This window comes from Aotus nancymaae, unplaced genomic scaffold (genome assembly GCF_030222135.1).
Source record: "Aotus nancymaae isolate 86718 unplaced genomic scaffold, 86718_ANA_hifiasm-v0.15.2.pri h1tg000019l, whole genome shotgun sequence".
NCBI classification, from domain to species: domain Eukaryota; kingdom Metazoa; phylum Chordata; class Mammalia; order Primates; family Aotidae; genus Aotus; species Aotus nancymaae.
Genome location: NW_026988431.1, coordinates 51,199,260 through 51,215,058, shown reverse-complemented (window position 1 = coordinate 51,215,058; position 15,799 = coordinate 51,199,260). Strand labels below are relative to the sequence as shown.

General features: G+C 35.9%; 1 protein-coding gene across 1 annotated transcript in view; it reads right to left on the bottom strand.

Annotated features, from left to right (window-relative positions):
• RSRC1 (arginine and serine rich coiled-coil 1) overlaps window positions 1-15,799 on the bottom strand; it is a 405,395-nt gene that overhangs the window by 24,380 nt on the left and 365,216 nt on the right. The window lies entirely within an intron of this gene.

Genomic DNA, 15,799 nt, shown 5'->3' with positions numbered 1-15,799 from the left:
GTTTTGGTCAATGAGTGTAGTAAGGAAAATGTATTCAGGTGTTACTAATGACAGAAAAATCAAAAGGGAGAATAAAGGATAACAGCCTAATAGAGAAGGCAACTTTTTAGGGACTTTAAAGACTTAGGGTGAATATATATATTTAAGAGTCTGAACCATGAGGGAAAATTCTAACTGTCCAGGGAAAAAATGAAGCATGGAGCTCTCAAATCAAATGGATGAATAATCTCCACTCCTCAAACCATTATTTAAGAATAACATACATATGTATACTAAACTGTGTTCTGAAATCTGTAATTATAATCTCCTTTCCATTTAGTCATCATTTTGACAGTACTTTATCCTCAATTCAGCTTATTCTTTCAAAGAAATTGGAATAAGATTCTTGGCTTTTAATCAAGACAAGCCCTAAATGCCACATTATCTTTATTATGAGAGTAGGGTGGGGCTGGATGCAGTGGTTGGTGCCTGTAATCTTAGTGCTTTGGAAGGCTATAGTGGAAGAATCACTTGCAAGCCCAGGAGTTCAAGGCTGCAGTGAGCCGTGATTGTGCCACTGCATTCGAGCCAGGATGACAAAGTGAGACCTGTCTCAAAGGAAAAAAAAAAGTAGGCCTTGTGTGTTTTTGTATGTTGAAATACAGTTGGCCAAGCTGTATCGAGGAATATATGATTATTATTTATTGCTGCTTATTTTGGACAAACCTTAAATCTTCATAATGAAAATGATATGAAATTAATTATATGATAATCAGTCAGAGTTAGAATTTCTATGCATAGCTGTCTAATTTTTTTCAATTAGAATATTCTGGTGAGATAGCCTAATGATTTCATTTAAAAAATTCTACTTACAGAAAAAAAAAGGGTAGCAAACTTTTCAGCTGGAAATCTCACATCAGTAATGACTGTACCCTTAATAAAAAAGAGAAAAGTTTCTACATTTTAACCTATTTCTAATATATTAACATATCAATAAAGCAAATCATTCTAGTCTCATTTGCTAGATTAAACTGAGACATACAGTCATTCAGATATAGGAAGCATAGCATAAACAAAGAAATAAATGGGAAATGAGATATATATTTTAGCCCATTCCGCAGCATCTTTGAAGGAAATCAGCTACAGGAACAAACAATATTATCTTTAACCATTAATTTGTTTTTACTAAGTGTTTTTCACGAGAAATACAATGCTTTAAGTCATAAAGTTGCAATATCATAGGCAACTCCAGCTCTATTTACAAGTGAAGTAAGTGACTGAATATTAGCACTCTAAGTTCTAGCTTTACAACTAATGATATCATCTTAGGCAAGTCTTCCCATTAAATTTCCATCCTTTCTTTGAGTAAAGATATGGTGTATACTAAAGTGCAAATATGATCTCTGGGCAAAGGTGGCACTTAAGCAGAGCTGAGTTTATTATTTCATAGATGAAAACAGGACCCTGTAGCATTGAAAAACTTGGACAAAGGAAAAACCCAGTGGATGAGGAACTGATGGAAAGACCAGGACTGTGTGGGTGTTAAACCCTGGGGATAAGGCAGGACAAGGGTTTCTGAACATGTGAGCAAAAGGGGCAGTAGAAAAAAAGGAAGGTAAGGAGACAACAAATAGAACATGTCCAGTAGTCTCGAGCTTCACATGGAGATCTGTTGGTGACTAGCGTGGGATGACAGTGGCTCTAGGGTATAATCTCTAACCATAACAACATAATTTCTAAGCAATCTGTTACTACTTCAATTATTTTAATTCTTATGGAGCCATAACATTAACTACCACCAATAGGTGACTAGTCGTCTAAAGATATGTGATCTTTGGGAGTGGGGAGATGGTAGTGGCAATCATTCTGTTGTGTCTCAAAATTTGGGCAGAAGATGTATTAATCTATACAGATGCAGAAATCTGTAAACCTCTTAAGGTATGTTTACCAGTTTGTAGTATCTGTAACTACACAACCAGGGAATAACAAGGGAATACTAGTTATGTTAGATAAGCATGCAATTTCAATCCAGGCAAAAAATATGGGAATAAAATTCCAACCCATGAAGACTAAGATTGATTATAAATAAAAATTTTATATATGCCACATACATAGACATGCATAACACACTTTTAGGTCTACTTAAACTCATTTAATAATCACAAAACTATCACATAACAATGTTAGCACTAAACATAAACCTTTGAAAATGAAACCACTGCAAATCCACATTTAATTTTAAACATTTCAAGAAGAGTTTTTACAGGCTGACTCAGGGCTTGATCCTGGCAGCCAGATGGACACAGGAGGTCAATAATCCAGAAGCAATAAGACAGTGATTAGGTAGACAGTAAAAACAATTCCCTGGAAGCAATTACTGTCCAACACATCAGAAAGCCATTTTACCCAAATACTCAGAAAATGGATTTAAAAGATAATTTTCAGTGTCTCCTTGCTGACCATTTCTCAAAATCTTCTATAGTAAACACATTCAAAAAGCCAAGCACTACCTCAAATAATCACTGACTGCAAATAGTCTGTTCAAAAGTGATGACTACAAGGAGGAGGATTCTTGTAAATAAGACAAGTTTAATTGCTCCTCCATGGCTGATTGCTAGGAGAACATATTTATTTCTTTGTGTCTGTCTAGTCAGAGACACTGTGAAGCTGTAAGCTTTGAAAAAAAACCTGATCTGGTCCAAAAGGTTATCAACTACCCTAAAATTTTGCTACAAAATAGAAATGGGTCAAACTAGCATAAATTAGAGATCCAAATAATATGTTTGAAAGTCTAAAAAGAACAGTGTTTGGATCACACTAAATATTCACAAGGAACTCAGTAATGAGGAGCTGAACATAGGCTACTGTGGCTAAAGACGTAGCATTACTTTGTTAGGGAAGGAAACTTGAGGATTCTCTTTTTCATTTTTGGAGAAGTGGAAGATATTTGTTTACCTCTCATAAGAATTTCTAGAGAGTATTTAAAAGCTACCTTTGACTGTTCTTGAAACTACTCAATGCTGACTTTTATAGAAGGATTCTAGTTCTATTTATGCTCCAGTCCATCATTCAACTGAAGTGACCACTTATTCATTCTTGAAACAGTTTTATTCATTTGGCTTCCATGACATCACACATTTCTGGTTTTCCTTTTCCTCACTGGTCACAATTCCTCATTTTTCTCTACTGGTTCCTCTGAACATTAGAGTACTCCAAGGCTCAATCTAGGCTCCTTTCTCTTCTTTATCTATATCATCTCTGTGGGTAACATATAAATACCATCTGTAGGCTGATAACCCTCAAATCTTTCACTCTAGCCTTAACATCTTCCTCAAACACCAGACTCATATGTCACATCCTCAATTCTCTCTCACTCCTTAAATTCAAAGCATCACTTTTAATTGGCCTCTTACCACATTTAGAATAAAACTCACATTTTATATACTTACTTACAAAGCCCTGTGTAATCTGGCTCCTGCTAAACTCTTTAACCAAATCTCTACCCCTTGCCAAACTGGCCTACTTCATGTTTCTTAGCATTTGAAACTTATTTTAACCTTATAATCTTTACAGAAGCTGTTCCCTCCATCTAGAATGCTTTTTGGGTGGCAAATCCCTCATTATTCAGATTTTAGCTTAAATATCAGCTCCTTAGGGAGATCTTCCCAGAGTACTCCGTCTGAACTAGCCACTGGTCCCTTTCTAGCACAAGAGAGAGCAGAGAAAACACCGGTCACTCTCTAATATAAGAGAGAGTAGAGAAACCACTGGTCACTCTAATGAAAGACAGTAGAGTAATCAATTACTTGTGAGGCTATTACAGAAGTCCAGGCAAGAAATAGTGAACACCCAGATCAGGGTTAGCACAGGAGACAGAGACATACTTTGGGTGTAGAATTAACAAAAATTTGTGGGAGGTAAGAGAATTATGCAACCAGATAAATGATGGTTCATTTATTAAGATGAGAAAGACCTGAGCGGGTGGAGTTAAGAGTTCAGTTTGATAGCTTTGAGATGACTATATGTTAAACAAAATCGTCTGTAAGTCTGGAGTTCAGAAGAGAAAGCCTGTGCTTAAGATAAAAATTTGGAAGTAGTAAGTACACATAAAGTATTTATACTAAAAATGATAAATTCACCTGAGAAGAAAAATACAGAGACAGAAAAGAAAAAAGACTGAGTTCCTGTAAACAACACTTGGAAATCAAGGAGAAGAAAAGGAGACAGAATGGCCATGCTGGTAGAAAACCTAGATTCAGTATTATGTCATATAAACTGAAAAATGGGTATTTCCAAAAGAATAGTGTGGTTAGTTGAGTTAAATGCTGCTCAGAGTTTGCATGTGATTAGAAAAATTACACTAGATTTAGAAAATTAGTGAGTATTGGTGATATTGACAAAAGCAGTTTTAATGGAATGACGTTGTCACATTGGAAAGGGAGGGCAGTTAAATGAAGAAACTGTTTCCTAGATTATGGGAGATATATGATGAATTATCTAAATAATACTTCTACTGGCACTTCTAAATGATACTTCCGTAACAGGAAGTAATATTAAATAAAATATTTAAAAAAATCAAATTAAATGTATTGCTGAGAGCACAGGAAGTAGAAATAAAATCCACTATGACCCAAAATGAAGTTACAGTAGTCCTTTAACCCATAAAGAAATTGAATCATTTGACAAAAAAATTTTTTATAAACACCATACTCAGAAGATTTACAGAAAAGTTCTATCAGATGTTCAAGGAAAAGATAATTTTGATGTTACACAAACTGATTTCCTAATTCATTTTACTAGGCTAGCACAATCTTGCTTTTTAAAACCCAGTCAAGAACAGTACAAAAAAAGACCACTGAAGCAAATCATGAACACAGATGCAAAAAGGGTAAGGGAGCTAAAAAAAAAAAAAAAACTACACACACATATATATACATACATATGCATAACTTATATAAAAATAAAATCAAATAGTGTAAAAATAGATAATACATCATAACCATGTTTAGGACCTCAAATTTAGTTTAACACGTAAGATACATTAATATATCTTCTAGGACCTCAAATTTAGTTTAACACATAAGATATATTAATATATAATTAATAACATTTTTTGATTAAAAGATAAAAATTAAACTAAAAAAACTAAAGTCAGCTGGGTGTGATGGCCCACACCTCTAATCCTCACTTTGGGAAGCTGAGGCAGGAGGATTGCCAGAGTCCAGGATTTCAAGACCAACCTGGTCAGACCTGGTCTCTACCAAAAAAAAAAAAAATTAGCTGGGTGTTGGGGTGCACACCTGTAGTTCCAGCAGTTTTGGAAGCTGAAGTGGGAGGATCATTTGTGCCCAGGAGTTCAAAACTGCAGTGAGCCATGATCATGCCACTGCACTCTACCTGGGGCAATATAGCAAGACTCTATCGCTTAAAAAAAAAAAAAAAAAAAAAAAAACTTAACATTTACTTGAGATTAAAACAAAACAAGAAAAGGAAGGAAACATCTCTGATCTGAAACAAAGGGAATCCACCAAAACAAACACCCCCTCAAAAAAGATAAAGCAAGTATAACACTTAATTGTTAAATATTAAAAAGCAATAACCTAATCATCACAAACAGAATGATGATACTATCACCATTTCTATTAGGTACTGGTTACTGGTGGTTGTAGTCAGTGCACTAAGATAAGAAAAATAAATGATATAACAAGTGGAAAGAAAGAGACAAAAAGATAAGATGATTGTTTTTATAGAAAACCCAAAAATATCTACAGATAACTTGTTAGGTGCAAAATCAATATTCAAGAATCAACTTCATTTCTATATGGCAGCCTTGAACAGAAAATGTAGTTTTTAAAAAGATAACAATATTAATAGCAAAAAATATAAGGCATCTAGGAATAAATCCAACAAATGATGTATCAATTCTTTAGGGAGAAAATTGTACAAGTTTATTAACAGATACTAAAGAAAACCTAAATAAATATTCAGAGCTATACCAAGTCCCAGGATAAAAATACTTAGTATCATAAACACATCATTCTCCACAAATCAATCCATGGTGTCGATGTAATTTCAATAAAAATCTCACCATTTGAGTTGGTCATTTACTTAATCTATTTAGTGAAACCTGAAAAACCCATTCATATGGAAGAACGAAGATTTAAAAAAACAAATTGTTCATGTAGAAGAAAATTGAAGTGTGGGACTTGTCTTACTAGATATTAAGACTTAAAAATTAATACCAATAAAGTTAGAAAGGATGAATAAAACTACTATCTGATAGCACAATAGGCTTACTATAGTCAATAATAACTTAATTATACATTTCAAAATAACTACAAGAGTATAGTTGGATTGTTTGTAACACAAAGGATAAAGGTATCCCATTCTCTGTGATTTGATTATTATGCATTGCATGCCTGTATCAAAACATTTCATGTACCCCACAAATACATACACCTACTAAAACCCTACAAAAATTAAAAAAATCAATTCCGGGTGGATTAAGAATTTAAATGAGAAAGACAAAACTATAAAGTTTTTAAAGGACAATATAGGAGAATACGCTTATGGCCTTGACTTAGGGAAGAATTTTCTGAAACAGGACATAAAAAGTATAAAACATAAAAGGACTAATAAATTTGAATACATAAAAATTAAGACCTACTAAGAGAAGGTATCTGTAATGCACATTAATTTACAAAAAATTAATAAAAGATAAACCAACAGAAACATGTAATTAAAAACCTGAATAAACATGTCACAGATAAAGAAATACCAATGACCAATGCATACATGAGAAGATGCTCAACCCCATTAGCAATCTTGGAAATGACCTTGCAAATCAAAATCAGATAACGTTTTATAGTCATCACACTGTGGCAATGAAATCACACACTGGCAACAATCAAAATGTCTGGAAAGATCAAGTATGGCAAGAATGTGGAGCGACCAGAAATGTTAGGGAATATTTAGGGAAGTGAGGACCGGTATCAATCACTTTAGAAACAATATGGCAATATATGGTTGAAGTGGAGATGTGTGAACTGAAGACGTGTTGTACCTCAGCAATCCTACTCCCAGGCATATATGTACCCTGGAGAAATACTTGCACACGTGCACCAGGAAAGAGGTACAAGTATGTTTATGTTTGTAACAGCAAAAAATCTGAAGTCACCAAATGTGCATCAACAAGAGAATAAATAAATTTTGTTATAGTCTAAAAATAGAATATTATACAATGGTGAAAATGAAAAAACTACAACTACAGGCATTACTACACTATGGTATGCCATAATGTTGAACAGAAAAAGCAAGTCATAAAAATTTATATACTATTTTTTAATTTGTAAAATATAACATCTTTTAATTTTTTAATTTGTAAAACAGTAATACAATCTCTTTTAAGAGATGGGGCCTTGCTATATTGCCCAGACTGGCCTTGAACCCTGGGCTCAAGCCTGTCTCCCACCTTGGCTTACTTAAATTTGTAAAATTAGAAATACACACAGATGTGGTGACAGCATACAGAGAAGCAAGAGAAGAATAGGCATAAAATTCAGAAGAGGCAAGATTAAAGAATTTTGCAGAAAAGTTTTCATTTTTCTGTATCTCAAGTTGGAAGATGTGTGCAGGTGTCTACACTACCCTTTACACATCCTATAAAGAGGCTTTTGAATATATGCCATGCTTAACAAAAACAGTTAAAAACTGAATGAGGTCAACAAATGGGTCTGGGATAACTGGAATAATCCACATGCAAAAGAATAAAGTAAGATCTTTCTCTCACATACTACACAAAAATAAACTCAAAATGGATCACAGATCTAAATATAAAACCTAAAACTATACAACTCTCAGAAGAAATTATAGTAGTAAATCTTTGTGATCTTAGGTTAGGCAAAGTCTTCTTAAATATCACAGCACAAGCTGAAGTAAAAAAAAAACAAAACTGATAGGCCGGGCGCGGTGGCTCACGCCTATAATCCCAGCACTTTGGAGGTTGAGGCGGGTGGATCATGAGGTCAAGAGATCGAGACCATCCTGGTCAACATGGTGAAACCCCGTCTCTACTAAAAATACAAAAATTAGCTGGGCATGGTGGTGTGCATCTGTAGTCCCAGCTACTCAGGAGGCTGAGGCAGGAGCATTGCTTGAACCCAGGAGGCAGAGGCTGCCGTGAGCCGAGATCGCGCCATTGCACTCCAGCCTGGGTAACAAGAGCGAAACTCTGTCTCAAAAAAAAAAAAAAAAAAAAAAAAAGATAAACTGATAAACTGAAATTCATCAAAATTAAAAACAACTGTGCTTCAAGGAATACAATCAAGAAAGTAAAAAGACAGCCAACAGAATAGGAGAAAATATTTGCAAATCAGGGAGCAGAGGTGGGAGGACTGCTTGAGCCCAGGGGTTCAAGGTCAGCCTGGGTAACAGAGCAAGATCCCATCTCTTAAGAGATATTATCGTACATCCTTCTTCTTGTGATGACATGAGATGATAAAATGCCTACATGATGAGATACTGTAAAAGTTGTTCTGATAACCAAGATGGCAACGAAGTGACTAATGAGCGGCAGTGTATACACTGTGAATACACTGGACAAAGAGATGGTTCATGTGTGACGGTGTGAGATTTCATCATGCTACTCACCACAATTTAAAACTTATGAATTGTTTATTTCTGGAATTTTTGATTTCATACTTTCAGACTACAGTTCACTGTGAGTAACTGAAACCACAGGAAGAGAAATCACAGAAAAGGGGGACTATCATATATGCATTTTTTTAAAAACAGAAAAACAAGGTGACATTCATTAGGTATGACATGTTTGACACAGACTTTCATTATATATTGCAGACAGTTAAGAAAGAAAAATGGGGGCTAGGAAATATATAGAGAGGGTAGAGAGGCAAATGTGACATAAAGGGGATGAAACAATAGGAGGAGAAATAAGAAGAAAAAAAGAGAAACAGAGGAGAAGGAAAACGAATAAGATAGATAAGAAGATCTTTGGCCTTGTGACTGGGTGCCAGACAACTGATTATCATAGCCTTCAAACTGGCTACAGTTCTTAGAAGCAAATTCCAAATCAATGTAATTATCCTGATTGAAAGACTAATTTTTTTTTAAAGCAAAACAAAAACCCACAAAAATCCCCAATGCCCTGGGTTATTATTTTTTATTTTTAAAATTTAAATGTTGAGATAGACTCTCTCATTCTATTATCTAGGCTAGAGTACAATGGCATGGTCATAGCTGACCGCAGCCTTGATCTCCTGGGCTCAAGCGATGCTCCCATCTGAGCCTCCTGAGTAGCTAGGATCACAGGTGTGTGCCCCTATGCTTGGCTACTTTTAATTTTTTTTTAGTTGAGATGGGGGTCTCACTATGCTACCCAGGCTTGTCTCAAACTCTCGAGTTCAAGCAATCCTCTTGCCTCAGCCTCCCAAAGTGCTGCGATTATAAGAGTGAGCCATTGCACTTGACCAATGCCCTGGATTAAAAACGGAGATATTATTCGAATTCTCATTAAAAGCTTCTGGTGAAAATTTGGACACCCAAGCATTCCTGCATTTTTTAAGTAACACAGAATAATCCTAATCCTGTTATATAAAACAAGAATTGTCAAATTTCATTTCCCACATAAAACAGGCCATCAACTTTTAAGATGCTGCTATTCATGCTTTTTTTCAGAACAACATTTATAACACCATCTATAAAACCCTGCTCTGTGAGCCCTGAACAATTTTTAAAAATACTGATATAGGGTCAGGAGTGGTGGCTTACTCCTGTAATCTGAACACTTTGGGAAGCCGAGGTGGGCAGATCACGAGGTCAGAGTTCAAGACCAACCGGGCCAATATGGTGAAATGCCGTCTCTACCAAAAATACAAAAGTAGCTGGGTGTGGTGGCATATGCCTGTAGTCCCAGCTACTTGGGAGGCTGAGGCAGGAGAATTGGTTGAACCCAGGAGGCTGAGGTTGCAGTGAGTTGAGATCACACCACTTGACTCCAGCCTGGGTGACAGAGCAAGACTCTGTCTCAAAAAAAAAAAAATACTGACATATAATAATTGTAGATATTTGGGGGTACCTGTGCTATTTTGATACATGTATATAATGTATAATTATCAAATTAGGGTGACTGGAATATTTATCACCTCACACACTTTTCTTTGTGTTAGGAACATTACAGTTCTTCTCTTCTAGCTACTTTGAAATATATAATAAATATTATAGTTAATTACAGTTTCCCTACTGTACTACTAGAACATTATTCCTAGAACTACTAGAACATTATTCCTTCTATCTGCTTTTTTTTTTTTTTTGTATTCTTTAACCAACTTCTCTTCATCCCCCACCCTTCTTAGACTCTGGTAATCACAATTCTACTTTCTACCTCTACGAGATCTACTTTTTTAGCTCCCATATGTGATTGACAACATATAATATTTGTCTTTCTGTGCTTGGCTTATTTTATTTGAATAATATTCCATTGTGTATATATACACCACATTAAAAAAATCCATTCATCCATTGATAGGTACTTAGGGTGATTCTGTATCTTTGCCATTGGGACTAGTGCTGCAATAAACATGAGAGTGCAGATATTTTTTCCATTTACTGTTTCCTTTATTGGGGATACATATCTACCAGTGGGATTCCTGGATCATACGGTAGTTCTACTTTTAGTTTTTTAAGGAACCTCCATACTGGTTTCCATAGTGGCTTTATACATTACCACCAGTAGTGTATGTGGGTTTCTCTTTCTCTGCATCCTTGCTAGCAACCATTATTTTTGTCTTTTCAGTAATGACCATTTTATCTGAGGTGAGATGATGCCTCACTATGGTTTTAATTTGCACTTCCCTGATAATTAGTGAGGGTGAGCATTTTTTCATATGCTGTTGGCCAGTTGCACGTCGTCTTCCTTTCAGAAATGTCTATTCTGGTAGTTTGCTCGTTTTTCCTTCTTTAAGTTACATGCTTTGAAAAAGGCTGTACAATGAGAGTCTCTAAATACCAACCTCCCTCCTGTTTTGTTTTGTGTTTTGTAGAGACAGTGTTGCTACTTTGACTGTGCTGGCCTCAAATTCCTGGCTCCATGCGATACATACTCCCATCTCAGTCTCTCAAAGCACTGAGATTACAGGCATAGGCTACTGTGCCTGGCCTTTTCACTGATTTTTTAATCGAATTATTATTATTTGCTGCTGACTTGAACATGTGAGTTCCTTACATATTTTGGTTATTAATCCCTTCTCAGATGGATAGTCTGCAAATGTTTTCTCCCATTCTATAGCTTGTCTTTTCACTTGGTTGATTGTTTCCTTTGCTGAGCAGAAGCTTTATAGGTTGATGCAATCCCATTTGTCTACTTTTGCTTCTGTTGTATGTGTTTTGAGGCCTTACCCCAAAAAATCCTTGCCCACATCGTTGTCTTCTAGTGTTTCCCCAATAGACCTAACAAATTTCTTTTGGATTTTTATTTGCTTTTTTTAGGGAACGTTTATAAGTCTCTGCAAGATAAGACCTCTATGCTTGGTGCACCTCATTTTCCTACATGGATCACTTGGTTTCAGCCATGTCAAATTTCATTTAGTTTTCAATTATTTGAAGAACGATATTCTCTTGTTTATAGGTTTCACAAATGCTATTCCCTTTACCTGGAACATTCCTATCCTTTCTCCCTTTCATTTACCTAATTCTTATTTGTTCTTAACCCTTAGTTTACAATCTGTCTTCTCCCTTGAACCTATATAAGTCTGATTAGAAACCTTCTATGAACTTCTATAGCATGCAAAACTTCCTTTCAGCTTATTCCTTCAGGCTGGAATACCTATCATCTACTTTTTACAAAATGAATTTTACTTCCGCAAAATTCAGCTAAAATGCCACTCCTTATGAAACCTTCCCAAAGCTCTATGGATTAAAGTTGTTTATTTGAAGCCCCAATGGCATCTATTTTATTCTCTTTATATTATAGTTTTATAGAGTTTCTCGCCCACTAGATGATACAACACAGAAGAGCTCTTATATGTGCTCCCATGGTATTCAGCCCAGAGTAGGCACTCGGTAAATATAGACTGGCTTAGTGAATGAATTTGATGAAATTAATCCTAGGGGGAAAGAAACCAGGCCTGAGTTAGAGCCCTTCTTACACCAAGAGAGGGCTAGTCTAGGAATACCTCCAGGGTGACAGGTGCTTCCAACTAGGTGAAAGGATCACAATTACAAGTAGTATGAATCCCACAAAAGACTACCTCATAAAAAGTGCTGCAGTACCTATGAAAGTCATAAATAAAACAGTACACTATAAAAAAATTGGCAGTGAACTGGTAATAGATTTTGACTGAATTGATTATTCACTGACAGTACTCAACATAGTCCTGCAAATGCATCAACTGTGCAATGAACAACTATTAAGTTTATTGATTTTCTGATTTCCATTGATAGCTAACAGGCCAAAGCTATACATAAATATCTGGGTTAGTAATACACAAGAACTAACAAATTTGACAAATGAAAACCTCAAAAGCCTAAACAGTACACCTTAATAAAAATTTGAAGGCCAAACGTCAGAATTTAAAGGAAATACCTAACAAATGAATCTAATACACTTAATAACTAGTGAAGACAGTCTTGATCATCTCTTCCCTCTCACAGACTTTAAAGGTTTCCTTTATCCTAGCAGTGAGATTATTTCATAATAGGTTTGCTTTCTATATCCTTCAACAATCAAAATTTTGTATTTATATAGCCTCCAGCTTACATTTGGATACCTTCCAAAGTGCTTTCATATAGTTAGTTCTTATAAAATCCCTGTGAGATAGGCATTGTTTTCTTCATTTTTACTTCAAGAACTGAAGTTCAGTGAGGTTAAATAATATGACCAAGGCCACTCAACCAGTAAAGACCAGTGTGTAAATCTAAGTCACACAATTTAAAAAGTAATATGAAATAGTAAGGGAACATTTTAATCCTACTCTTAACAAATTTTCACTGCATATTACCTTACATTCATTGGCTATACCATTAAAATATTTTCATAGTAGCCTGATCTGATCATGGCGGACGGGAGGCAGGACTAGACTGCAGCTCTGACTTGGATGGATAGAGCAGTGTTGTGGAAGCTCACAGTGTGAATTTTAGCTCCAGAATGACTGCAAGAACAAACCAGCAATCCTGAGAAGAGCCACAGATCTGCTGAAGGACGCTGACTGCTCCTGCAAGACCTGAGAGACATCCCAAATACTGTGAGTGCCCCAACTGCAGAAGTGGGGAAAGGGAGAGCCTCCTCTCCTGAACACACACCCCCAATGGAGAAACTGAAGGTCCATTTGTGGGAGAAGTTTCTGACCTTACCTGGAGCTCAGTCAACTTAGAGAGCTGAGTGAAATACATGGGTTGAGGAAGCAGCAGAAAGGCCCTGGGATCTCACTGGTTTTCCAAAAAGGCCACTCCTGCCTGGCACCATAGGGATCTATCAGGAGGGTGGCCAGAGGAGCCGGTCTAGGACCAGAAGGATTCACGGCAGGATTCTACCAGACAGTCAAAGAATTGGTACCAATCCCTATGACACTACTCCTCAATATAGAGAAAGAAGGAACCGTCCCTAATTCATTCTATGAAGTCAGCATCACTGTAATACCAAAACCAGGAGAGGACATAACCAAAAAAGAAAACTACAGACCTATATCCTTGATGAACATAGGTATGAAAATCCTTAACAAAAAACTAGCTCACTGAATCCAACAACATATTGAAAAGATAATCCACCATGATGGAGTGGGTTTCATACAAGGGATGCATGGAGAGTCTAACATATACAAGTCAATAAATGTCATACACCACATAAACAGAATTAAAAACAAAAATCACAAGATCATCTCAACAGATGCAGAAAAAGCATTAACAAAATCCAGCATGCTTTTATGATTAAAACTCTCAGCAAAATCGGCATACAAGGGACATACCTCAGTGTAATAAAATCCATTTATAACAAACCCACAGTCAACAAAATACTGAATGGGGAAAAGGTGAAAGTATTCCCTCTGAGAACTGAAACAAGACAAGGATGCCCACTCTCACCACTCCTCTTCAACATGGTACTGGAAGTCCTAGCCAGAGCAGTCAGACAAGAGAAAGAAATGACGGGCATCCAAACTGGTAAAGAGGAGGTCAAACTGCCACTATTTGCTGATGATATGATCATTTACCTTGAAAACCCTAAAGACTTTTCCAGAAAACTCCTAGAACTGATAAAATAATTCAGCAAAGTTTCCAGATACAAGATTAATGTACACAAATCAGTAGCTTTTCTACACACCAATAGTGATCAAGTAGAGAATCAAATCAAGAACTCAACCCCTTGTACAATAGCTGCAAAAAAATAAAATACTTAGAAGTATACCTAATGAAGGAGCCGAAAGACCTCTACAGGGAAAACTACAAAACACTGCTAGAAGAAATCACAGATGACACAAAAAAATGGAAACATATCCTCCCATGCTCATGGATGGATGGAATAAATATTGTGAAAATGACCATACTGCCAACAGCAATCTACAAATTCAATGCAATCCCCATCAAAATACCACCATCATCCTTCACAGAATTAAAAAAAGAAATCTAAAATTCATATGGAACAAAAATTGAGCCTGCATAGCCAAAGCAAGACTAAGCAAAAAGAACAAATCTGGAAGCAACACACTACCTGATTTCAAACTATATTATAAGGCGATAGTCACCAAAACAGTGTGGTACTGGTATAAAAATAGGCACGTAGACCAATGGAACAGAATAGAGAACCTGGAAATAAGCCCAAATACTGCCAGCCAACTGATCTTCAACAAAGTGAACAAAAACATAAAGTGGGGATAGGACACTCTTTTCAACAAATGGTGCTGGGATAATTGGCAAGCCACATGTAAAACAATGAAACTGAATCCTCATCTCTTACCTTACACAAAAATCAACTCAAGATGGATTAAGGAATTAAATCTAAGACCTGAAACTATAAATATTCTAAAAGATAACATTGTAAAAACTCTTCTAGACATTGGCTTAGGCAAGGATGTCATAACTAAGAACCCAAAAGTAAATGTAATAAAGACAAAGATAAATAGTTGGGACTTAATTAAAGAGCTTTTCCATGGCAAAGGAATAGTCAGCAGAGTAAACAGACAATTCACAGAGTGGAAGAAAATCTTCAAAATCCACACATCTAACAAAGGACTAATATCCAGAATCTACAAAGAACTCAAATCAGTGAGAAAAAAACAAACAATCACATCAAAAAGTGGGCTAAGGACATGAATAGACAATTCTCAAAAGAAGATATACAAATGGCCAACAAACATATGAAAAAATGCTCAACATCACTAATGATCAGGAAAATGCAAATCAAAACCACAATGCAACACCACTTTACTCCTGCAAGAATGGCCATAATCAAAGAATCAAAAACCAAAAGATGCTGGCATGGATGCGGTGATCAGGAAACACTTCTGCACTGCTGGTGGGAATGTAAACGAATACAGCTGCTATGGAAAGCAGTGTCGAGATTGCTTAAAGAACTAAAAGTAGAACTACCATTTGACCCAGGAGTCCCACTACTGGGTATCTACCCAGAGGAAAAGAAGTCATTATACGAAAAAGATACTTGCACACGCATGTTTATAGCAGAACAATTCACAACTGCAAAATCATGGAACCAACCCAAATGTCTATCAGTCAATAAGTGGATAAAGAAACTGTGACATATATGTGTGTGTATATATATATATAAAATACTACTCAGCCATAGAAAGGAATGAAT